Genomic DNA, 27,170 nt, shown 5'->3' with positions numbered 1-27,170 from the left:
GTTCTTGGTTTACTTCTTTGGAACAGTCTTTCTCAAGAGTTTAAGTTGTTTGACACTGATCTAATATTCTGCAAACAGGTAAAGGCATAGTTGTTCCATCTGACTTTCATTAGTTGGGGTTGGATTGACTGTTATGGTTGTATTATTTGTTTACACTGTAATTCTTTTTAAACATATTATTTGCTTATGTCTTTATATGTCATTCTATATTATTATGTACTTTATTGACCTTGTTTATGCAACATAAATAGGTTTGATAGACGAGACATGGAAATCAAATAAATACATTTTATGGAGGAAGACCTGTCTGATAACCTGAGGTCCCCTGTACTTTCTCCATTGAAGGGGCATTTCATTTTTCATAGGGTGCCTTACTATACATAATTACGACAAAGATCAGTGTAGAGAAAACTCAGATAACAGACTGAGGGGTGGTACAGGGGGATTAGGAAGAGACGCCGGCAAGATGGAAGAGGCAACAAGCCTTAAGACTAGAAGAGAAGACAAGACTGTGGAGAAGGTAAGGGTGGGTTTATTACACTTTTGAAGGTACTATGGGGCATAATAATAATAGGTAAAAACATTGTTATGGTATCCAATGTATTCTGTGTATATTTCCAGTACTATAAATACACTGATTTCCTAACTTGCACCGGCCTAGAAACAGCAGTGTAGGAGTGGCCTAGTGGTTAGAGCACCGGTCTTATAATCCAGAGGTGGCCAGTTCAAATCCCACTGCTGTTCCTTGTGGTCTTGGGCAAGTCATTTAACCCTCCATGGCCTCAGGTACAAACTTAGATTGTGAGCCCTCCTGGGACAGGGAAATACCCAGTGTAACTCACCTTGAGCTACTACTGAAAAAGGTGTGAGCAAAATATAAATAAACTAGCCTTTGAGCCCGTAAAAACGGGCTATTATAGGAAGGGGGGGTTGAAAGGCCCGCCCCCACCGCCGAGTTCGCCGCTGCCCCTCCCTCTCTGAGTTCACGCCCCCCCCACCGAGCCGTCACCACCCACCTTCTACCCGGTCGGGCCCTCGCTCCACTATTGAAACAGCGAGGGTCCGGGAACGCAGCACTGAGCTCTGCTGAGCTGCCGACGTCGGCCTTCGTTCTTCTTCTCTGCCTGTCCCGCCCTCGTGTGACGTAACGTCATCGAGGGCGGGACAGAGGCAGAGAAGAAGAAGGAAGGGCGATGTCGGCAGCTCAGCAGAGCTCAGTGCTGCGTTCCCGGACCCTCGCTGTTTCAATAGTGGAGCGAGGGCCCGACCGGGTAGAAGGTGGGTGGCGGCGGCAACTCGGGTGGGGGGAGCATTAGACGGCGGTGTCCCTCCCTCAGCAATGCGCAGTACAGACCCTCTGTGTTCCGCCCCCGTCATCACGTATTGACGTGGGGGCGGGGCAGAGAAGGTCTCTACTGCGCATTTGCGAGTGAGTACGGTCACTCGCCGTTTATATGTTTGATTGGATATATTCAGTTGTCATTATCATAGGAGCCGATGCTGTGGGTGCTTGAGCACCCCCAATATTGAGAAAATTCCTTGTATGTGTCCAGGGAGGAGTTATTTCCACTGGACTTAGCACCCCCAATAATTTTGAAAAGTTGGCTTCTATGATCATTATTACTTTTCTGACTGTTAAGAGCCTATTTTTCCAATTCTCAGAACATTTGAATTGGAAATTTAGTATTTTTCTGTCAACAAATGAGCAATTTCCAGAAAAAAAAAATAACAGTTTCTATCTGACAAGTTAAAACACGTGAGTACAAAAGATTCACTGTCTTCTGCCCGTATTGTTCACGGAACGTGAATATTAATAGTTGTTTTGCAAGTCAATAAGAAATTAAGCGGGACTTGGAATGCATTAATAAGAATGCAAAGCACAGAGCTTATGATCCAATGTAAACATCTTGCAGAATGTGTGTAGTCTACAATACTTTATTGACAGAGAAAATGAAATGTTTCATTAAAAAAAAAGGAAAAAGATGCATGTGACAGTTTGAAATACAAACAATGGCTGACACAACAACCTCACACAGAAATTGCAATTTCCTGTGCTCAGAAGATGATGCTTGTCTAGAGCTGATCTGGAATTGCTTGGCATAGAGATGGTTAGAAGTTGGTAATCATGGTTTGTTTCAAGGAATGTTCATATTTATTTGAATGCATCATCTTCATCCTTGTCTTCAAAATAAATAAGCATAGAAGGTAGAGTTGGCAGTTGGCTCTGTCTCATCAGGACTAGTATATGTTGTTATTTCCCTATGGGGAGTACAATTGGAGCTCCAGAACATGAGTAGCCATACTGAGTCAGACCAGTGGTCCATCTAGCCCAGTATCCTGTTTTCCAAACAGTGACCAAGCCAGGTCACAAGTACCTGACAGAAACCCAAATCGTGACAACATTCCATGTAGAACCCCAAAGAGCAGCAAGATTCTGGAATCCTAAAGAGTGACAAGATTCCATGCAGAATCTCAGAGTAGCAACATTCCGTGCTACAAATCCCAGGGCAAGCAGTTGCTTCCCATGTCTGTCTCAATAGCAGACTATGGACTTTTCTTCCAGGAATTTGTCAAAACCTTTTTTAAACCTAGATACGCTAATCGCTGTTACCACCACCTCCGACAAAGAGTTCCAGAGCTTAACTATTTGTTGAGTAAAAAGATATTTCTATTTGTTTTAGAAGTATTTCAATGCAACTTCCTTGAGTGTCCCTTAGTCTTTGTACTTTTGGAACGACTGTAAAAAACGATTTACTTCTACTCATTCTACACCACTAAGGATTTTGTAGACCTCAATCATATCTTCCCTCATCCGTCTCTTTTCCAAGTTGAAGAGCTCTAGCCACATTAGCCTTTCCTCATACCAGAGGAGTTCCGTTCCTTTATCATTTTTGCCGCTCTTCTTTGAACCTTTTATAATTCTACTATCTTTTTTGAGATATGGTGACCAGAACTGAATGTAATACTCAAGGCGTGGACATACCATGGAGCGACACAAAGTCATTACTGTATTTTCGGTCTTATTCACCATCCCTTTCCTAATAATTCCTACCATCCTGTTTGCTTTTTGGTCACCGCTGCACAGTGAGCAGAAGATTTCAACAGATTATCTACAACGACACTCAGATCTTTTTCTTGAGTGCTGACCCCCAAGGTGGACCCTAGCGTCAGGTAACGATGATGTCCCCTAAAGACATTTGGCAGCCCAAAAAGATGACAATGTGCTTGACAAAGTCTCTTGCATCCTGGCCACGGAATCTTGCATCTGACAAGGAGTAAAGATCTTGCAAGATGAATTAAAAGAGCAGCCCCAGTATCTTCTTTCCCCAAGAAAACTAAAGCTAATATTGATCTGTATTCATCAGCAGAAGTTGCATATGGACATACATTTTACAAATAGTATGCAATAAAGTCTTTTTTTCCTGTACACAGAGTAGTAGATTATGAACAACTAATATAAAACCTAGGCAGAACAATTTTTTTATTATTTTTTTATTTATCATTTGACTTAATTACATTCACATTTATCACGTAAATGTAAGGAAAAACAGAAATTAATATAAGGAAAAAGAAAAAACATTTTCTCTCAACAATATATATAATTGTCCACAATTGGGGGATCCAAGATCAGGAAAAACAATCTCAAAGAAAATAAGAAAAACACCAAGTGGTTAATCTTACAAATTCATATTTTCTGAGGGAGGAAGGTTAATCGGTAATTGCAGCCGGTACAGTGGTAACTAAAGGAAGTTGCTGTAGAGGGTTCTTCATCTGTCCTTTTAACTCCACAAACTCTTGTAATTTCTTGGGTTCAACAAATAAGTAATAAGGAAATAAAACAATTATGAGGGAATTGCTCTAGGAAGGTCCCACCTAGGGCAACGATTCTTGGCTTAAAAGCCAAGAGTTCACACCTCCCAGTCTGCGATTCCCTTGATATATCAGGAAATATGTTTATCTTTGAACCCAAAAAACTATCAGCCATGTATCGGAAATACAATTTCAAAACATTGTTCCTATCTAAATCAAAGGCAAAAGTCACTAGTAATATAACTCTCTATATAGGGTATTTTAGGAAGATTAATCATTCTCAAGTTATTTTTCCTTAATTGGTTCTCCAGAAGTTCCACTTTTTTACAAGAAACATGACTGTCCATTACCAGATTAACTGATTTTCATAGAGAAACCATTTCCGTAATCAAAGTCTCTATTTTTATATCTTGGACTTCCACTTTGTTAGATAAGTATTGATATAATCACATATTTATTCCTGAAAAAATTTTGACATCTGAAGAAGAGAATTATTCATACTCTGCAGCACTTCCCATAGTGTGTCCATTATGACATTTTTTGGCTTCACCAGGTCCAATTTCTCCACAGAAACCGCTCCAGATATCTTCGGAGGGAAGAGCTCACTCACCAATCCCCCAGTTGGTTTATTATCCGGAGTCAATGCTGCGCCAGGACCTCCTCGGATCGCGTGAGAATTCTAACCCACTTCGGGCGTTTCCACTGTCGACCTCCATAGCGAAGCGTTACTGTTTCCGGGTCTTGGAGAGGTCATGCCAACAGGGGGACTCAAAGTCACTCCCTCTCCACCGAGATTTGGCGATAAAGCCTTGCTGTTCCCCGAAGCAGGAACCGATATCCCCAACATTATGACCCCAAATCTCTCCAAAGTAGACAGAAGTGGTGGGAACCCCAGCCGTGTTCCCTGTTTTCTGGGGAGCGCGCCTACTTCTTCAGGTATTCTGGTGTAAAATGGGAACTCAACTAACGTACGTCCTCCCTCGATGCCATCTTGGATCCTCCAGTTTGGGACACTCTTTGTCTGGTTTCTACTCAGAGGCCTGTCTGATATGGGTAACCCTTCAGCATAGCCCTCTAAGTCATTGAAACACGGAAGCCCCTCCACCACTTACAAGGTGGTGTCCCTTCGGAGGGGAGACAGAACAATTTTTAAAGCAATCTGCATAGGTAAAAAGTAGGGCTACAGATTGAACGCGTTAATATTGTGATTAACACAATCATAGGCAGATACTCAGAAGCAAATGCAAGCACTAGAGGCCATTAGCGCTGGACTAGTCCCTGCATTTGCTCCCGCAGGATTTTCAGAGCTGGCAAGCGCATGAAACAACGAGCTCACCAGTTCTGAATGCTAATTGAATGCAAATGCATGCTAAACAGGGTCATCACTATTCCTCACCAATGCTCAGCAGGTAGCACACCAAACAAGGACACTGTTCCTGCGGCAAACCCTCCACTAGGGTTTACCAGGGCATTGAGAAGGAATGGGGAGAACCTTCAGCATGCATTTGCAAATACATAATACCCTGGTGGTCCAGTGGAACCCTTGCCAGGCACCCACCATGCTAACCTGACTTCCCCCCTGAAAGCTAGCCCTGGAGGTCAAGCGTTGCCTACCTCCAACCCCCTCGAACCTTAGAAGGAGGAGAGACTAGCACTCCCTCCCTCCTCCTGCAAGCGCCACCTCAAAATGGTGGTGCCCTGCCCAGTGCATTCTGGGATGCACTGGGAGGGGCTTAACTTATAAGCACCGGATGCACCGGACAGGGCCGGGTGCTGCCATTTTGAGGTGGTGCTTGCAGGAGGAGAGAGGGAGAGCTAGTCTCTCTTCTTTCTAAGGTATGAGGGGTGTGGGCAACACTAGACCACCAGGGCTAACCTTCAGGGAGGGAGGTTAGGTTGGTGCAGTTGGTACCTGGCAAGGGGCCCACTGGATCACTGAGTATTATGTATTTGCAGTGGGGTTATATATTTGGGGGAGTGGGGGGTCCAGAGGTTTGACAGGTCCAGGCTTTTCTTGTGCAGGAGAAAAGTCCAGACCTGTCAAACCTCTTCTGCGAGAGGATTGTGCCTTGGCTCTTGAGCGCATGCAAAGGCAGAATCCTCTCGCTTTACTTCCTCATGCTCAAAGTTAATAGCACACATATCATTTGCATACTATTAGCTTTGAGTATGAGGAAGTCACTTATGGGCACTGTTTCAGCGGTAAACTCTAGGGCTGTTCTGTATAGCACCAGAGTTTTGAACATCGGGGCCTCAATCTTTAACATGCACCAAACATTTTAATTGCTATTAAAGCAGAAGGCAGACACACAGCCTGGCACCGCTCACTCTTCAACTGCCGCTCTCCCACTCCCCGTCTGTACCACAAACCTTGCTGCCTTTCCAGCAGCATTGAAGGTGCACCTTCCAGCTGGCACAGGCTTCCTTCCTTCTGCCATGGTCCACCTCCTGTGATGCAACTTCCTGTTTCTGGTGGGTGTGCCGCAGCAGAAGGATAAGAAGGAGGTCTGCACCGGCTAGAAGGAGCATCTTCAACATTGCCAGGCAGACAGGCAAGGTTTGCGGTGTGGGCGGTGCCGAGCATTAGGCTACTCAGAATTTCCCTCAACGAAGGAAGGTGAAGTCCTAGTTCAAACGCTGCTGCTGCTGTGACTTTTCTGCATGACCCTGCTTTTTCAGCTTGTAATCAGCGTGGTGCTGGATGTCCTGTACTGTACACGAGACTTGAGCAAAGTGCAGAATTTTGAGGACCATATGGTCACATGCTGTTACATCTTCACTGCGCAGAAAAGCCGCGACAGCAGCAGCGTTTGAACCAGGGAAAGCCCATCCAACAATGATCTTGTCGGCTGGGAAAGATGGAGTTTAGAGACAGAAGATAAGGAAAGAAGGTACTGGGAAAGCAAGGGGCTAAGAAAAAATGGAAGTGAGAGGACTGCATAAATAACCTGGAAGAGACAAAAGGTAGGGGATATATGTGTGTTGGGGGGAAGGGAAGATCTGGGGACATCAGAGGGTAAAGGGATTGTGGAAGGGAAGGGAAGTTGAGGGGTAGCAGATAAAACTGTGTATGAGAAGAAAAGAGCTGGAGGCAACATGGGAAACTGTGTATAGGAGAAACAGGGAAGAAACACAATTCCCCCAATATTCAAAACCATTTAACTGACCAGGAATGGCACCTGGCTGGTTAAATGGCACTTATCCAGCTAGCTGGTGATATCCAACGGGAGGATAACCAGTTATCCCCTGCTGAATATTCCCGATTAGCATCTAGGAGATGACTGGCTATAGCATGTGATATAGCCAGCTATCCCCAAATATTCAATCTGTACCCGGCTATTGTAAGCGGCCACATTGGACTGCTTAAATATTTTTTTTTGTTACATTTGTACCCCGCGCTTTCCCACTCATGGCAGGCTCAATGCGGCTTACATATGGTATACAGGTACTTATCTGTACCTGGGGCAATGGAGGGTTAAGTGACTTGCCCAGAGTCACAAGGAGCTGCCTGTGCCTGAGGTGGGAATCAAACTCAGGTCCTCAGTTCCCCAGGACCAAAGTCCACCACCCTAACCACTAGGCCACTCCTCCACTGTTGCTACTATTGGAGATTCTACATGGAATGTTGCTATTCCACTAGAAGTCGGCCCTTGCAGATCACCAATGTGGCCGCGCAGGCTTCTGTTTCTGTGAGTCTGACGTCCTGCACGTACGTGCAGGATGTCAGACTCACAGAAGCAGAAGCCTGCGCGGCCTTCTACATGGAATGTTGCTAGTGGAATAGCAACATTCCATGTAGAATCTCCAATAGTAGCAACATTCCATGTAGAATCTCCAATAGTATCTATTTTATTTTTGTTACATTTGTACCCTGCGCTTTCCCACTCATGGCAGGCTCAATGCGGCTTACATGGGGCAATGGAGGGTTAAGTGACTTGCCCAGAGTCACAAGGAGCTGCCTGTGCCTGAAGTGGGAATCAAACTCAGTTCTTCAGTTCCCCAGAACCAAAGTCCACCACCCTAACCTCCACCACTCCTCCACTGGTTTATCTGTTTTTTCTGGTTTATCTTTAGCTGGTTTAAAATTAACCGGCTGTAGCTGGATAACTTTAAACCAGCTAAAGATAAACCGGATATTCAATGTCGGTCACTGAAAACAGCCCGGGATTGAATATCCGAGATGACCGCCAACTGCGGTCTGAATATTGGCCCCAATGATAATGCAGGAGGATGTATGAGCATTGATCCTGTATTTCTGGGGAAAATTAGCACCAAACACTTTAACATGTTATATCTTTAAAATAGGAACTTTTTAGTTTAGAAGTTTACTATTCAGAGACAGTAGTTACACTTTATAATTTTGATAAATATACTTTGCAGAATTTTAAATACTTTTGCACAGAATTTTTTAATTTTTTTTTGCGCAGAATCCCCCTAGGAGTAATTTACTATCTGTGCATTAGTGTTCATTAACATGTGTTAGTCTGTCACACTATCTGACCTAGCAATATTGTAAGACTCCTTTCATGCAGCAGTCTGAGTCGTTCCATCTGTTACTGTCAGGTTCATTGGCAGGTAGAAAACTGTCATCTGTCCCTCTGCAGATATAAGATACCCCTCCCCCCCCCCCCCCCCCCCTTCATTGTAGTTCAGCTGGAATGGCTCCAAGTACAGTGGAGTCTTAACGTATTTCCTGATACATGAACTGTTCATGAGAACCTTACAACCCGTCTATAACTTTAATTGCATGATTAATTGCGATTACAATTTTTAATCTTCCTGCAACCCTAGTAAAAAGTGTTTTACTTGCATTAATCAGCTGTGGAAATTGCTTTGCCTCAATATGGCGAAAAGTCAAATATGGTTCCATGATACTTTGTGTTCACAGAAGGCTTTCCTAAGGCATGTTAAGGTCGGGGGCATGAAAAGTACATAGGTAGATTGCATTAAGAACACACGACCATAAAAGTTGCCCTAGTGAGTTAGGCCAAGGGTCCAACTAGCCCAGTATCCTGGCAGAGTACCAAAACGTAGCAAGATTTCATGCTACCTAACCTCAGAGATAAGCAGTGGCTTTCCCCAGGTCAACCTTAATAATGGTTTATGGACTTTTCCGCCAGTAATTAGTCTAAACCATTTTTTAAACCCAGCTATGTTAATTACTTTTATCACTAGCTCCAGCAATGAGTTCCAGAGCTTAACCATACATTCTGTAAAAAAAATATTTTCTCCTATTTGTTTTAAAAACATTACTACACAACTTCATAGAGTCTTTGTACTTTTTGAAACAGTAAACAGTCGACTCACATCCATTCAGTATTTTATAAAACTCGATCATATCTCCCCTCAGTTGTCTCTTCTCCAAGTAGAAGAGCCTTTCCTCAAATGAGAGTCCTTCCACCGCCTTGCCCTGACTTACGCACTCTGGGGCCCTTTTACAGCGGCAGTCGTGGCCGCCGAGAGACTGGGACGGACCCGGGGCCCCGCCCCCACTCCCGAGGTCATCACCGCCAAAGCCACAGTCCCCCCCCCGCCCCGCCCCCCCCCCGCATTGATATCATCACAGCGCCTCACCTGTCACCTCGCTCCGTGACTGAAAAAGCGCAGCAGCAGCAGATCAGATTCGCCTCCCTTCGGGCCTTCCCTCCCTGTGTCCTGTCCTCGCAGAAGTTACATCAGACAAGGGCGGGACACAGGGAGGGAAGGCCCGAAGGGAGGCGAATCTGATCTGCCACTGCTGCGCTTTCAGTCATGGAGGTGACGGGTGAGGGAGGCGCTGTGTTGATTTCAATGCGGGGGGCCCGGCCCGGTGGCGGACGGTCGACGGAGCCGAGGGTGGGTGAGATCGGGGACTGCGGCGCCGGGCCCCTCTTGGAGGTCCAGGCATGGGGAATTTTGTCCCCTCTGCCCCCTCCTCTCGACGGCCCTGGCAGCAGTAAGCCCAACATGGGCTTACCGCTCACCCTTCCAGGACTAGCGCTGGCCCAACACAAAGCAACCACCAGTGGTTGTCCCACCCCGAGCACATACCATTTCAGGGGTAAAATGAAAACCCCTAGAAATGGCTTGCATGGCGGTAACCCGTAGTAATTGGGCATTGCTGCACGTTGCCCAGTTACCACCTCGCAAGCCATTCCCAGGGGTTTTCTTTTTCCCCCGGAAATGCTCAGGCTGGGACTACCACCGGCAGCTTTGTTGGGCTGGCGGTAATCCCGATTTAGCATTTGGTAAGCCCATGTTGTAACGTATTAGCTTATCCAATATATAAGTTAGGGGCAGGGAGATGTCTTGCACAAGTCACTTTGTCTACTGTTGTATCAGGTACTCACAGGAACGGACTGGTTGAGGTCCCCGGGCAGTAAAGGTCATTGGAGCCCCCCAGCCACTGCCCATGCTACACAGCCGCCTCCCTCCTGCACACTACAGCCCCCCCCCCATCGCCTCAGTTGCCACCTCCTTCCTATATACTACTGACTCCTGAACCAAAATTTTGGAACTTGTTTCGATGTTGCATGCTATACCAAATCTGTACCAAGAGTTTAAAACGCTCCACTATCAATCGATACACAACTAAGCACTCATCGATTTGACTCCTGAGGAAGGCTGTTATAGCCGAAACACAGGCTGTGTTGGGTCTTAATTAAATTTCATTGGAGCATCTTATCCTGGTGTGGTGACTGATCACTTGGAATTGGTTCCTTTCCACCCTGTTACTGCTGTGTTCTGTCCTTGTGGAGAGTGTGAACCCCATTTGTCTTTTCTTCGGGGACAGGAAGTACCCCCACTCTTTCTTGCCCACTCTCGCTATTGTGCCCAGCTGCCGAGACTTACTGCAGTAGTCTTGAGGGTCTCAGCAGTCTTGGCAGCCATTTTTAAAACATGGCGGCACCAGATAGAGTACCGGCAGTGGGCAGGAAAGAGTGGGATTCTTTCCTGCCCCCACAGAGGCCTCTAGACCACCAGGTCCCTTCAAGGTAGGACCACTGAGGAGGGCTGTAGTGTGCAGCGGTGGTGGGCAACAATCAGAGCCTCTGAGCCCCATAGAGCCTCTGGACCCTCGGGCACTGCCCGGTTGCCCGAATGGTCAGTCCATCCCTGCATATCCATGTAGACTGTAACAAGTCATAAGAAGATAAGACACAAGAAAAACCATACTGGGTCAAACCAAAGGTCCTTCGATCCCAGTATTGCATTTCCTGAAGTTGCTAATCTAAATTACAAGTACCTGACAGGATCCCAAACATTAGATAGATTCCATGCTATTTATCCCTAGGGATAAGCAGTGGCTTTCCCCAGGTCTACGTTAATAATGGATTATGGGCTTTTTCTCCAGGAAATCAAACAAAATAAAACATGGAAAAGAAAATAAGATGATACCTTTTTTTATTGGACATAACAATACATTTCTTGATTAGCTTTCGAAGGTTGCCCTTCTTCGTCAGATCGGAAATAAGCAAATGTGCTAGCTGACAGTGTATATAAGTGAAAACATTCAAGCATTACTATGACAGTCTGACAGGGTGGGAGGGTAGGGGTGGGTAGGAGGTATGCATGGTAATGCTTGAATGTTTTCACTTATATATACTGTCATCTACCACATTTGCTTATTTCCGATCTGACGAAGAAGGGCAACCTTCGAAAGCTAATCAAGAAATGTATTAAGTTATGTCCAATAAAAAAGGTATCATCTTATTTTCTTTTCCATGTTTTATTTTGTTTGATTTCTATTGATAACCTTAAGAGTGGACTAAAACGGCTACCACACTCCTCTCCAAGAAATAAAACCCAGCTATGCTGGCTGCTTTTACATCTCCTGGCAACGAATTCCAAAGTTTAATTATGCATTGAATAAAAAGTATTTTCTCTGATTTGTTTTAAATGTGCAACTTTAGTAGCTTACACAAAAGACTGACACATTTTCCTCTGAAATTATCTTGACTAGAGAAGAGACCTGGAAATTGGACACAATTTCCCGACCGCCCCCAGACGAAAACTAAATGGTGTTCCAAGAACTCACACGTTGAACATTTGCACTTTTCCTTTATTCTGTGCTTTTATGGGCCCTGTAGCCACCGGGCTTCTGATCTTCCAGCTGGGAACTCCTCAGGCTCTTAAAGTACGCAAATAAACAGAGAAAGGAAAAAAAAAGGAAAAGGAAAACATAGAGAAATTAAATGAAACCGGAAAATAAACAAAAGCGAGAATGAAAACAAATGCACAGGAGATAAATATTAGATGTCAAAAGAGTTTAGGCTGCAGGACAAAATGCAAGAGAAAAGGAAAACAGACACATTCAAAAATTTTGGTTTACAAACACCTCACATGTTTGACATATTGAATCAGTGGGGTTTTTTTTTCTGTCTTACACTTTCTGTGTTTCAGGAGAAAGAGTTACACAAAGACGCCCATCTGAGCAGACACCATAGCATGTGGGCAGGAAGGCCCAAGGGTCTGAGAGAAGCCCAGATCTGCCAAGAGGAGTGGCCTAGTGGTTAGGGTGGTGGACTTTGGTCCTGGGGAACTGAGGAACTGAGTTGGATTCCCATTTCAGGCACAGGCAGCTCCTTGTGACTCTGGGCAAGTCACTTAACCCTCCATTGCCCCATGTAAGCCGCATTGAGCCCGCCATGAGTGGGAAAGCGCAGGGTACAAATGTAACAAAAATAAAATAGATACTATTGGAGATTCTACATGGAATGTTGCTACTATTGGAGATTCTACATGGAATGTTGCTATTCCACTAGCAACATTCCATGTAGAAGGCTGCGCAGGCTTCTGTTTCTGTGAGTCTGATGTCCTGTACGTACGTACGTGCAGGACGTCAGACTCACAGAAGCAGAAGCCTGCGCAGCCTTCTACATGGAATGTTGCTAGTGGAATAGCAACATTCCATGTAGAATCTCAAATAGTAGCAACAGTGGAGGAGTGGCCTAGTGGTTAGGGTGGTGGACTTTGGTCCTGAGGAACTGAGTTCGATTCCCGGCACAGGGAGCTCCTTGTGACTCTGGGCAAGTCACTTAACCCTCCATTGCCTGCCGCCCTGCCGCATTGAGCCTGCCATGAGTGGGAAAGCGCGGGGTACAAATGTAACAAACAAAAAAAAATTTCAGGAGGAAGATATTCTGGCCAGTCCTGGGTTTAAACTTCCTTCCCAGAGCAGTGTGGTATTGGTAGTCCCTGATTCTGTTCATTGAAAACCAGTGCTTCAGGTCCCATAATGCATCATGATGAGATTGACAGAAATCCAGGACTGGCCACAAATCTCCCCCCTGGAACTGGGTAACTTGGAAGCTCTGGAGGCCTAGGGGTAGGAAAGTCCCACTCATCACATATGCGCTATATAAATCATGAGAATAATAACTGTAAGAAGAATCTGGTAAACAAATAAAATAAAACAAACCCCTGTGAAATAACATGTCTCTGAATGGTGTCAGCGGAACGTGTTTCCATGGGAACCACCCATCGACAGCCAAGGAAAAATGCCACCATCCTGGGTTCTGGTTGTTTGCAGGGTTAAAGGAAAGAAAAACGAACTGCAGACCCATTTTTACTAGACACCCCGGGCATGTAATTCCGTTGTCTCGGATTGTGATGTCATATGTAGCCTGATGTCATTTTTTTAAATTATGAATTTCTTGTATGTAAACTGTTTCATGTAAAGGAGACCTACCTTCTTGACTGTGCACGACAGCAACTAAATAGCGAACCACGCAAATGTGTGTTTTCTAGATTTAAGATTTTCCAGGAGGCCCGAGTGGATAATCCATCCAGTCCCAAAAGAATAAGTGGTTTAATGTGGGATAGCATGAATGATGTTTTATCAGACAGCAGTGTGTTCCAATAAAACGGTAATTTTACTTTAAAGGGGCGTTCACCTTTGCTCTGAAATGCTGGGAACGAAACGGGATATATCAATTAAACTTCCATTTCATTCTGAAAGTGATGGAGATTGTATTTCCTTTTTTTTATTATTATATGTTCAAGAAGAAAAAGCCGTCAACTTTGGACCTCCTCTGTCAAAAAACCTACGTCTCAAGATTAAAAGCAGCCCTACCCTCAAAATGCCAGCCACACGCCCCACATTTTATCCCATCCATGGGTGTTCATGAAGCAGGAGTTATCCACACTTTACTGCCGTTCCACTGATACAGTACGTCAAAGGGATGTCAGCACATCCGAGCCTGGTGGTTTTTAAGAAAATGTTCACAGTGTGGAGTTGTTCTAAAGTATGCTATTACAAGTAGAGCACGTTAAAATGAAATTGAACAAATTTGTCTCTCTATTGCTAAAGTGCATTGTGGGGGAAATTATCATGGTGTGGTATAAAGCAGGCTTTTCTGCACTTTGATTTACAATGGGAATCAGCAACCTGTGGTATCTCTGTACTGTAGGTTGCTGACTCCCATGGTAAACTACTAACGCTGTCTGCGAGCCAGCTAGCCCGCAACGTTAGTCCAGTGACTGGGGAGCATTAGGCTGCCCCGCCTCAGCCTAATGCTCCTGGGCTTGCATCTGAAAGGGGCTACAGTGCTGTACCCGCCCTACCAATGAGCATCAGCATCCCCCTTAAACAAGTCCCCAGTTAAGCCCCCTGTTCAAGCCATTCAACCCCCCCCCCCCCCAAGCAATTCCTCCTTGATCTATATAACTCCCTGAACAACTGTTCAAGTCCATCAAGCCAATGGCATAGCTACGTGGGGCCACGGGGCCTGGCCCCCCCAAATTTCTTATGCGCCCCCCCACCTCTGGCTCTGGCCCCCTCCCACCACGAGATCTGGCTACGCCCCTGCCTCAAGCAAGTCTCCTTGATGCATACAACCCATCCTCAACCAATTTCCCACCCCACTCTGGACACACTTCCTTTAACTGCCCCTCCCATCGGTGAAGGTCCCCAGACCCTAAAGTCAAGCACCCCAGCTCCCACAGGTAAGCCCCCCAGCCCCCAAAGGCAAGCCCCTTACTCCCATGGACATACTGTATAGGCTGGTAGTCCAGTGGGTGCTTGGACAAGAGCATTCACAGTTCCTCCAGTCCTATGAGTACCGTTCCTCAAAATGGTGCCCCTAGTGGCAGTCTTATGCTACTACTGCTAGAAGGTCATGTTCCATTTTGAGCACACAACCATGATAGCAGTTACTACAACATCTATTTTTTTTTTAGCCAAGATGCTCCTATTTAGAGCTTATCCTATAAAGAAAAGTAGGCACCTACTTTTCTGTATAGAATGCTAGCACAATAGGTTAAATACACACCTATATTTTAGACACAAGCACTTACACCTGCCATAGAACCGGTGTAAGTGTTAGTTCTTATATTGTTCCGATTTTGCCCATGTTTCATGCGCTCATTCATCTCGCCCCCTGGTGGCGAGACCTGGTGGCTGCGGTGGACTAACTACTTGCTGTTTCCCAGGTTCCAGAGGTGGTTCTGATCCGGTCCGGATCTTCCAGCCTTCCAGTCTGTCTTGGGACTTTTTGGAACTAAGCATTATCCGTACCTGGTGACCTCCCTTGTTGTTTGCCTTTATTAACCACCTGGAACCTTTCTGGTTTGCCTTGCAACAGAGGTCCTCAGAGGAGTCTCCTTTGGTGAGAGTTAGTTGCAGTGCAGCTGTGTTTTCCTGGTTGCGGCTTTGACCCTGCTTGTCTCCTGGTTTATCCTACTGTCTACTGCCTGCCTGGACCTGGCTTGTTTTCTGGTTTCTTCTTCCTGCTGTTTCCTGCGGTTCAACCTTCCTGCCCTGTCCGGTAAGCCCTGCCGGCCGCTTGCAGCCAGGGGCTCAACTCCTGGTGAAAAGCGGTCAAGCGCAGGTGACATTTGGGCTGTTTTCCTGTCTTACTTGTTCCAGCTTGAGTTGCCTCGACGGCAGTCTCCGTCTGGGAGGTCCTGTCCTGGGTTTGCCGGTACGTCTGGTCTTGTGTTTGGGTGGTTCTCCTGCCGCTCCTCGGCAGTGGTCCAAGGGCTCTCTAACCCAGAGGTTCCGCGAGAAGCTTGACATATATTGTGAATGTGTGCGCATATGGGACTGTAGTCTGTAAATGGTACTTGAATTTGGGCACCAAAAAAATGAACACTAAGCGCTATTCCATAAAAGGCACCCAAATTTGGATACTTTTTATTGAATGGCATTTAGCGCCAGGATCCGCGCCCAATTTTGGGCACGAGGATTATTACCATCTAAAACCTGGTGTAAATCCTCACTCCCTAAATAGTGTATCTAAATATTTTTATTTGATTGTTATATCTATATACGGGTTATTTTTGGGGGTATATACACTTCCTTCATATATATGTATATGAGATAAAGTTTTTTGCTCTGTTTTTATTTGTCAACATATCAGTATGCATTCCAATTATTATCAAACCACCTTCATTACTGTATCCATATGATGAGATCATGTATATTGCTACGATGTATTTTTTTGTATCTTTGCCTTTACTAATTTTTACTATATTTGCCATCGTTCCTTCATATATTGCCAATTTTGTTTTTAATTTTTTCCGTTCTTTGTAAATTTTATGTTCTCATATGTGTGTATATATTTTTATTGTAGACTCCTGATGCAGGTCTAGCGGCCGAAACACGTTTGTGTCGAGCCTTTTTACCAAATAAACATCTGTTTTAAAGTATATACCCCTCCAGGCTTTGGCATCCGTGGTCAACCGCCCACTTTTTTCTGCAAACCGTAAATCCTCACTCCTAAATTAGGTGTGGATCTGTCATATTCTATAACACTGCGTGCGGTTCCTAGGAAATCTGCCCATTCCCCTCCCATGGCCATGCCCCCCTTTTTGATCCATGTAGAAAATTTACACGCACATCTTTATAGCATCCTGACTAGGATGACGTGTGTGTAAATTTTAGTTGCTGCCAATTAGCTCCAGTAATTGATTACTAGCACCCAATTATTGCCAACTACCTGCTCATTTGTCAATTAAGTTGCATGTGCGATTATGGAATCTGCCTGATGCGTGCCAGATTTCCACGTGCAATTTAGAGCGCTATATATAGAAACCAGGATATTTATTTATTTGTTACATTTGTACCCCACATTTTCCCACCTATTTGCAGGCTCAATGTGGCTTACATAGTACCCTAAAGGCGTTCGCCAGTCGGTTGATAACAAATACAAGGTTATATTGTGATCGAGTGAGGTAGGTGTGTGTCAGGCACCATGAGGGTCGAAGGGAATGAAGATTGTATATTGTCCAGTACGATCATTGGTTATTCTGTGTTGCTGGGTGTGGGAATTTACGTTGAATCGGTGGGGTAAGCCTTTTTGAAGAGGTTGGTTTTTAGTGATTTCCTGAGGTTTAGATGGTCATGGATTATTTTCACAGCTTTTGGGACATATTTTTTAATCTATGTATGTAAATGTGTGCCCTGCCCACACTGTATTTATGCGTCATCCATGTGAACACCTAGTTTCATACCCCCCCCCCTCCCTGATATTCAATTCTATTAAATTGACCAGGATGACTCCTGGCCAGTTGAATAGCGTTTAACCGGCTATCCGCGAATATTCAGCGGGAGATAGCTGGTTATGTCCCGCTCTATATTCTGGGTCAGCACTTACCCCCAGATTCTATACAACATGCCTAGAGATCTGTACCAAAATGCAGGCGGATTCTATAACAACGCAAGTAACTTAATTGACTTAACAAGCTAATTAGTGTTGATAACAGCACTTAACAAGGAATAATGAGCACTAATTGGCAATAATTAGAATTTACATGCACAACTCGCTAAGCGTATTCTGTAACAACTTGCGCCTAACTTCTAACTTGTGTGCAGACAAAAAGGGGCATTGGTTATGGTGGGGAAATGGGCATTTTGTGGCGTTTTAAAATTTACATGCGTAGTTATAGAATATGACCCTCTGCACTTAAATCTATGTGCTAGGATTTATGCCATGTTTTCATTGGAGTAAATGGACACACGTAGTTTTAGGAACTGGGATATCAACTAAGAATATTCTACATACTGCCCTAAATCTTGGCGTCACTTTTAGAATATGCTTAGACAAAAATGTTTTCAATTTTGCTCACACCTTTTTCAGTAGTAGCTCAAGGTGAGTTACCTTCTCTGTCCCAAGAGGGCTCACAATCTAAGTTTGCACCTGAGGCAATGGAGGGTTAAGTGGCTTGCCCAAGATCACAAGGAGCAGCAGTGGGATTTGAACTGGCCACCTCTGGATTGCAAGACGGGTGCTCTAACCACTAGGCCACTCCTCCACTAGCAACATTCCATCTAGAATCTCAAATAGAAGCAACATTCCAGAATCTCATAAAGTGGCAACATTCCGTGTAGAATCTTCAATAGTAGCAACATTCCATATATTTATTTATTTAGATTTTGATCACACCTTTTTCAGTAGTAGCTCAAGGTGAGTTACATTCAGGTACTCTGGAGGGCTCACAATCTAAGTTTGTACTTGAGGCAATGGAGGGTTAAGTGACTTGCCCAAGATCACAAGGAGCAGCAGTGGGATTTCAACCGGCCACCTCTGGATTGCAAGACCGGTGCTCTAACCACTAGGCCACTCCTCCACTAGCAATGGTCCGTCTAGAATCTCAAAAAGTGGCAACATTCTATATATTTATTTAGATTTTGCTCACACCTTTTTCAGTAGTAGCTCAAGGTGAGTTATATTCAGGTACACTGGATATTTCTCTGTCCCAGAAGGGCTCACAATCTAAGTTTGTACCTGAGGCAAAGGAGGGTTAAGTGACTTGCCCAAGATCACAAGAAACAGCAGTGGGATTTGAACCGGCCACCTCTGGATTGCAAGACCAGTGTTCTAACCACTAGGCCACTCCTCATGACAGCAATGCCCATTCAGTACCCATAACCCACCAAATTCCTGCCCCTAGACTTGCAGTTAGTGGGCAAATTAGTGCATGGGCTGTCTTGCCAGCATGATAACAGATACCACACTCATGCATGCTAATTCACAGATTAACTGCTTAACCCGCTTTAATAAACAGGCCTGTTATTTTCAGATAATGAAAATTTTAAGCAAATCGCATGCATCAACATGCTCTGTATTTACCGTGTTTTATTTTTTTGCTATTTAAAAAAAGCGAATGGGCTTTCTCAGCATTACCGTACCAAGAGCCGCTAGCACGGCTTGATAAAAGAGGCCCTTAACAATTAAGGGACACTTTTACTAAGCTGCAGTAAAAAGGGCCCTGCGCTAGTGGCAGGGGCTGTTTTTGCCGTGTGCGGAGGCCCTTTTTACCGCAGCAGGTAAAAAGTCCGAAAAAAGAAACGGCCGCGCAGTAAGATTTCACTTAACACGTGGCCATCGGGCTCAGCACTGCCCAATTGCCGCCAGGTTAGCGCCCGTGTAAATATTTTTTGATTATTTCTGCTAGCGCCGCAAACGCCACGTGCTGGTGATGGAACTACCGCTGGTGCCCGTGTCGGGCTGGTGGTAGCTCCAGATTGGCACAAAGTAAGCCCACAGTGGACTTACCGCTGCTTAGTAAAAGAGTCCCTAAGTTAGGTGTGCAACTGGCGTTATTCTATAACTTATTCACCCAAATTTGCTTGCTAGTCGGAAATTTGAGCATGCAATGTTATGGAATCCAGGGAAATAGGCACAAAACTTTACCAAACTTTTGTAAATAGATCCCTTTGTTTTTCTTCACAGCACAGCTGTGTAAGAGTGATTTTAAACAGAGCAATAATTCTGTGCTGGGTTTTTGCAATACAGAGACAGGAAGGGCTTAAGAATTAATTATGCACTCTCATTTTCTGCTAAATTGTAGAATGCTAATTAATAAGAACCTAAAAGAGGCAAATTAATTAACATTTGGAAGCTGCATTAAAATGTTTAAATGGATAATGGTTTTGCTAATACGTAAATATGTTCTGCACATTTCACACTTGCAATTACTGACTTGAGTGCATCATTATTCAAAAAGAAGGCACCGAACAAACCAAATTAACTTGGGACTAATCTCGGGATTATTGCTATATTAATACTCCCTCCGTTGACACCATACCTCTAAATTCTAAAGAAATTGATAGGAATATTTGCAAGGATTGGGTTTTGCTCTATCTTTGCATTTTTATATTTTGTGGCTGGAAGAAAAGTATCTTCTCTGATCATCAACTGACTTTTACATGGGGGGTAATTTTGTTACCTGGTGCCTATGTGAAACATCCAGAAAGAAGCTACTTATGTGCATTAATGACCTCTTATTAAAAATACCAATATTGTGAAAGAACTTGTGTACGTTTCATGGTGCATACGTTCATTGGGCATGCACAGGGGTTGAGTTCCAGTGCAGCATGGGTGAAATTTGCACTAAAGCTAGTGGTATCATATAAGAGGTCATTAATGCACACTGGAGTCCTTTTACTAAGCTGCGATATTTATTTATTTATTTGTTACATTTGTACCCTACAGACAGAGAGGGCACTACAGTATACAAGCAGACAAATCCAAAGAAAAAAGCAACACTGGGCCTTCAGAACTAGGACAACAGGAGTACTTTATTGATCAATGACCCGACACGGGCCGTGTTTCGGCGCTAACAAAGGCGCCTGCTTCAGGGGTCGATATGTTGACGCAATGACGTGCAGATGACAAGGCACGATTGCCTTGAGCTACTGGGAAGTTCTCTTTTTGCTATAGAGAACTAATCTTCAATCGGAGTTAGCGCCTCTCAGCGCTTTCCGGCGCAACGACACAAGATTATCTAGAACACAGGAGAAATTGCTTCTGCCGAAGCCAGCGCTATCAGCGTTTTTTCGCCATTACAAACGATCACAGATAACTTCCCAGTGGCTCAAGGCAATCGTGCCTTGTCATCTGCACGTCATTGCGTCAACATATCGACCCCTGAAGCAGGCACCTTTGTTAGCGCCGAAACACGGCCCGTGTCGGGTCATTGATCAATAAAGTACTCCTGTTGTCCTAGTTCTGAAGGCCCAGTGTTGCTTTTTTCTTTGGATTACATTTGTACCCCACATTTTCCCACCTATTTGCAGGCTCAATGTGGCTTACATAGTACCGTAAAGGCCTTCGCCAAGTCCGGTTGAGAAACAAATACAAGGTTATGTTGTGGTCGAATGAGGTAGATGGGTATCAGGCATCATGGGGGTCGAAGGGAGTGGAGATTGTATATTGTTCAGTACGATCACTGGCCTCGCTGTGTTGCCTGGTGTGGGGGATGGCAGATGACGTTTAATTTGAGCAAGTGCAGAGTGATGCATGTGGGAAAGAGGAACCCGAATTATAGTTATGTAATGCAAGGTTCCACATTAGGGTCACCGGCCAGGAAAGTGATCAAGGCGTCATCATTGATGATACGTTGAAACCCTCTGCTCAGTGTGCGGCGGCGGCTAAGAAAGCAAATAGATTGTTAGATATTATTAGGGAAGGAATGGAAAACAAAAATAAGGACGTCATAATGCCTTTGTATCGCTCCATGGTGTGACTGCACCTCAAATATTCAATTCTGGTCACCGTATCTCAAAAAAGATATAATAGTGGAATTAGAAAGGGTACAGAGAAGGGCAATGAAAATGATAAAGGGGATGGGACGACTTCCCTATGAGGAAAGGCTAAAGAGGCTAGGGCTCTTCAGATTGAAGAAAAAACGGCTGAGGGAGATAGGCACTAATGCATGCCTAAAACAGTTTAAAATGGTGTACTGCAGGACTCACGCAAATGTCCTGCACTGTTTCCTCTAAGCTGAGCGGGGAGTCCTCCAACTGCACTGCTGCCAGTAGGGGGCGATACTTCAATATTGTGTTTTCAATCACTAGGGCCATGTAAGTTCCCTGCAGAGCTTGCCTGTCCTTACTATTGAAAATGTGATAGTGAAACAGTGGCCCCCACTGGCAGGAATGTAGGTAGAGGACTCCAGCTCAGCTTAGAGGGAACAGTGGGTCCTGCAGTTACTGCCAAAAAATGTGTGCACGAACTGCACAGTAAAAAATATTTTTCATCAGGAAGTATTTTTTCACGGAGAGAGTGGTGGATGCTTGGAATGCCCTCCCGCGGGAGGTGGTGGAAATGAAAACGATAACGGAATTCAAACATGCGTAGGATAAACATAAAGGAATCCTGTTCAGAAGGAATGGATCCTCAGAAGCTCAGCCGAGATTGGGTGGCAGAGCCGGTGGTGGGAGGTGGGGTTGGTGGTTGGGAGGCGAGGATAGTGCTGGGCAGACTTATACGGTCTGTGCCCTGAAGAGGACGGGTACAAATCAAGGTAGGGTATACACAAAAAGTAGCACATATGAGTTTTTCTTGTTGGGCAGACTGGATGGACCGTGCAGGTCTTTTTCTGCCGTCATCTACTATTTTTTGAGGGGAGTGAGTTGGGGACACAGAGTGGGCATTCCTGTGCTAAACAGTCAGCACATCGACATCAGTGCTAACTCTTTAGTGCAGGTTTACCACGTGAGCCCTTATGGCCTACAAAATGGGTGACGGTAAGTGCTGAGTTGGTAATATCTTTTAGGGCCCTATTTACTAAGGTGCGCTAGCATTTTTAGCATGTGCTAAACACTAGAAACACCCATATTTATTTATTTATTATTTATTTAGTGCATTTTTACCCCACCTTTTCCCACAGGATGCAGGCTCAAAGTGGCTTACAATAGACTGGAAAGGCGATCGCCAGACCAGTGGTAATACAAATACAATATTTAAATAAATAAGAAGGCAGAGAGAAGAAAGCAAAAATAATAGAAATTAAGGAGTCCAAAATTAGGTCTTGACTCGCTGAGACATATTAAGGTAGGTAATCAGATCTCTACATTCGGCCACTCGCGATCTTCGTCTAAAACAGCTGATCGGCAAGCTGATCCCGCCAGCAGGACAGGAATGCAGGCGAAGGCCAACGGCTGGAAACGGCGGGCCAGGAGGAAACAGGGCCCCTTCAACGTGCAGCACACTCCAAACACAAAGCAGCCGCAGATGTCCAGCAGCCGACAGCGCAAAGCCGAGTGGTAATCGGCACAGGCATATATTCCTATGAGTGTCTATAGTGTTAGCAGATGCTAATTTTTAGCGTGTGCTAAAAATGCTATCACGCCTGTAGTGCAGCTTAGCAAACAGGGCCCTTAATGCCCTTTAATGCTAAAGACTAATGGGCATTGTAAAGGCCTTAGCGTGCAGGAAAACCCCTTGTGAGGGTGTGCTAAGGCCACTTTTACCGCAGCTTAGTAAATGATCCCAGTTTTGCACATCCTATATAATAAAACGCACCTCCAACATTCTGAAGCTGACTGCATGGCTGAGGCATTCCTGCTCTCTGTATCCATCTCCTGAATTGACATCACGTACTTCCGGGTTCGTCACAAGCAGAATTGACCAACCACACGAGGTTTCTCGGCTTCAGAATGTTGGGGGTGCATTCTATTAAATAGGATTGGTCAGTTCCTTGAAGCATAGCCAGAGCTCAGCGTCCTGCACAATAATGCTCAGACACCAGAGAGAGAAGGGGGGCCTGACAACAGAGAGAGGGAGGGAGGGAGGGGGCCTGACACCAGAGAGGGGGGAGGTACCTCTGTCACACACTCTCTCTCTCTCTCTCTCTCTCTCTCACAGTCAATGTCTTTCTCTCTCTCACTCTCACACACTCTATGTCTCACACTGTATCACATTCACTCTCTATGTGTCACACAGTCACTCATTCACTCTCTTGGTCTCATACACTCAGTCTCACAGAGAGTCTGTGTCTCACACACACTCTCTCTCTCTCGCACACACTGTATGTGTGAAACACACACTCTCTCACACTGTGTCTCACATACGCACTTGCACACACTCTCATTCTAACACTCTCTCTCACAGACACACTCGCACCCAGACTCACTCTCGCTCTCTCACACACACACACTCGCACATTCACTCTCTCTCTCTCTCATAGTCACTCTCACATACACTCTCTCAAACATACATACTCCGAGGAAAACTTTGCTAGTGCCCGTTTCATTTGTGTCAACAACAGGCCTTTTTTTTACTAGTAAATGAGTAAAATACCAATATTTATGTGTATTCTCACTGCACAAACAAGGTGTATCTAGCGTTTAGCGCATGCTTGTTTTTCGTGTGTACTGCCTTTGTAAAAGGACCCCTCGATGCTCAAACAATTGCAAAGTATTTTGAAACTATGGAAGGGGCCCCTTTTTTTTCCAGACACCATGTAGATATAGGTACAGCTATTTATATCAATATCTAACACACACAAACATGTGCACACACACCAACACACACACACACACGCACAGATGTAAAATTCTTTGTTTTAAACTTCCAAAAGTAAATTGGTTTTAAATCAGCTTTCCATTACACAAATTGGATTATGTATAAAATTAGACTGTGAATTGCACCCATATGCACTTTAACCCAGACCAAAATAAGGAGCAACCGTTTAAGTGGTTAAAATAGTTTAGTTTCAAATTACCTTTTAAATATTTGAAAGTTGGGTCTCTAGAGCTTGAAAGACCAGGTTGCTAATCCACCATGCCCCCAGCTTCCAGTTTTAATCAACTGTTTTACTGTACAGTCTATGAAAACTTGCGGTGAACTTGGCCTTTGACACTGAAACCCAAAACAAAACGCGGGTTTGAAAAGCAAACATATTACTTCTTCAAACATGAAACCAGACTATTATTGCGCTTTAATTTTTAAAGTGACTTTCATTGCTTACTGTAGAATATCAAGGCCAACGTTGGAAAATTACTTTTTTTTCCCACATTGAAAACTGTTTTATTTATCCGAGTGGGCAACTTTCAAACAAAGCACATATCTGTAAAGTTTGCAGTACTTAATACCTGAGATTTGACATCAGTTATTAAAGGAAAAAAAAATTCTTTGAAACTCATTTGGAAACAGTATGTTCATAGCAGTGGCATAGCTAGGTGGGACGCCAGGGGAGCAGCCGCTCCCCCAAACAGAGTTCTGCCAGCGCCAGGGGAGTGGCCGCTCCCCCAAATGGAGTTCTGTCGGCGCCAGGGGAGCGGCTGCTCCCCCAAACATTCTGCCAGCGCCAGGAGAGCGGCCACTCCCCCAAACGGAGTTCTGCAAGCCCAGGTGAGCGGCTGCTCCCCCAAACATTCTGCCAGCGCCAGGAGAGCGGCCACTCCCCCAAACGGAGTTCTGTCAGTGCCAGGGGAGTGGCCGCTCCCCCAAACGGAGTTCTGCCAGCGCCAGGGGAGCGGCCCCTCCCCAAATGGAGTTCTGCCAGCGCCAGGGGAGCGGCTGCTCCCCCAAACATTCTGCCAGCGCCAGGAGAGCGGCCACTCCCCCAAATGGAGTTCTGTCAGTGCCAGGGGAGTGGCCGCTCCCCCAAATGGAGTTCTGCCAGCGCCAGGGGAGCGGCTGCTCCCCCAAACATTCTGCTAGCGTCAGGAGAGCGGCCACTCCCCCAAACGGAGTTCTGCCAGCACCGGGGGAGTGGCCGCTCCCCCAAATGGAGTTCTGCAAGCCCAGGGGAGCAGCTGCTCCCCCAAACATTTTGCCAGAGCCAGGAGAGCGGCCACTCCCCCAAATGGAGTTCTGCCAGTGCCAGGGGAGCGGCCGCTCCCCCAAACAGAGTTCTGCCAGCACCAGGGGAGTGGCCGCTCCCCCAAACGGAGTTCTGCCAGTGCCAGGGGAGCGGCTGCTCCCCCAAACATTCTGCCACCACCAGGAGAGCGGCCACTCCCCCAAACGGAGTTCTGCCAGTGCCAGGGGAGCGGCTGCTCCCCCAAACATTCTGCTAGCATCAGGAGAGCGGCCACTCCCCCAAATGGAGTTCTGCAAGCCCAGGGGAGCAGCTGCTCCCCCAAACATTTTGCCAGAGCCAGGAGAGCGGCCACTCCCCCAAATGGAGTTCTGCCAGTGCCAGGGGAGCGGCCGCTCCCCCAAACGGAGTTCTGCCAGCGCCAGGGGAGTGGCCGCTCCCCCAAACGGAGTTCTGCCAGTGCCAGGGGAGCGGCTGCTCCCCCAAACATTCTGCCACCACCAGGAGAGCGGCCAAACGGAGTTCTGCCAGTGCCAGGGGAGCTGCTGCTCCCCCAAACATTCTGCCACCACCAGGAGAGCGGCCACTCCCCCAAACGGAGTTCTGCGAGTGCGAGTGGTAGTGTGGGCTCGTGTATTGGATGCTCACTGGACCATTTCTCCAGTGCATCTGGTTAAAAGATTTTTTTTGGGGGGGGGGAGGGGCTGGTAAATGGACATGCATCAAAATAAACCAGCTCACGTCTATTTACGACCTGAGCCCTTAACGCCACCCATTGATTTAGTAGTAAGGGCTGATGCGTTACCCACGCAGTAACCATCCAGCCTGCACCAACGGCCGATTACCGCCAGGAACGCCTCCACGGTAGAAATAGAAAATTATTTTTTACCACGTGTTTTCAGTGCGCACCAAACTCAGAATTACCGCCAGGCACATGCGATAGCCGGGTGGTAATGCTGATTTGACGCATGCTGCATGCAAGTAGGTCGTTATGCGCCTTTGTAAAATGACCCCTTTTTACACAAGTGCAGTTTCTACCACAACCACAGCCCTGGGTAATGCCTCCCTGATTTGCATGTGTGTTGGGCAGTTTGGGGCATTAAGCCCTGTTTTATATGGAAATGGGACTTGATATACCGCCTTTCTGAGGTTTTTTGCAACTACATTCAAAGCAGTTTACATCAGGGGCGTATCTGAAAGTCGGCGGTAGCGGGGGCCGAAGCCAGAGTGAGGGGGCACATTATAGCCCCCCCCAGCCGCCGCCGCCATTTCCGACCCCCCCCCCCCCTGTCGCCGTGGGTACCTTTGCTGGTGGGAGACCCCAACCCCCACCAGCCGAGGTCCGCTTCCTCCTGCCGCTGCGAGGTTTTTTAAGTTCTTCATCGGGATTCGTCCTCCGTCACTCTGTGCTGCTGTTCAAAGATGCTGCTAGCTGAATGCAGTTTCGGACTGAGTCTGACGTCGCTGCTGCACGTTGTACGTGCAGGACGTCAGACTCATGTACAACGTGCAGCAGCGACGTCAGACTCAGTCCGAAACTGCATTCAGCTAGCAGCTTCTTTGAACAGCAGCACAGAGTGACGGAGGACGAATCCCGATGAACTTAAAAAACCTCGCAGCGGCAGGAGGAAGCGGACCTCGGCTGGTGGGGGTTGGGGTCTCCCGCCAGCAAAGGTACCCACGGCGGCAGTAGGGGGGGTCCAGGGCGAAATCTGCGGGGGCCCAGGCCCCTGTGGCCCCACGCAGATACGCCCCTGGTTTACATATATTCAGGTACTTATTTTGTACTAGTGGCAATGGAGGGTTAAGTGACTTGCCCAGAGTCACAAGGAGCTGCAGTGGGAATCGAACTCCAGGATCAAAGTCCACTGCACTAACCACTAGGC

Source organism: Microcaecilia unicolor, chromosome 6, assembly GCF_901765095.1.
Source record: "Microcaecilia unicolor chromosome 6, aMicUni1.1, whole genome shotgun sequence".
NCBI lineage: Eukaryota > Metazoa > Chordata > Amphibia > Gymnophiona > Siphonopidae > Microcaecilia > Microcaecilia unicolor.
The sequence above is the reverse complement of the archived record's forward strand: the minus strand, read 5'-3'. Positions refer to the sequence as shown.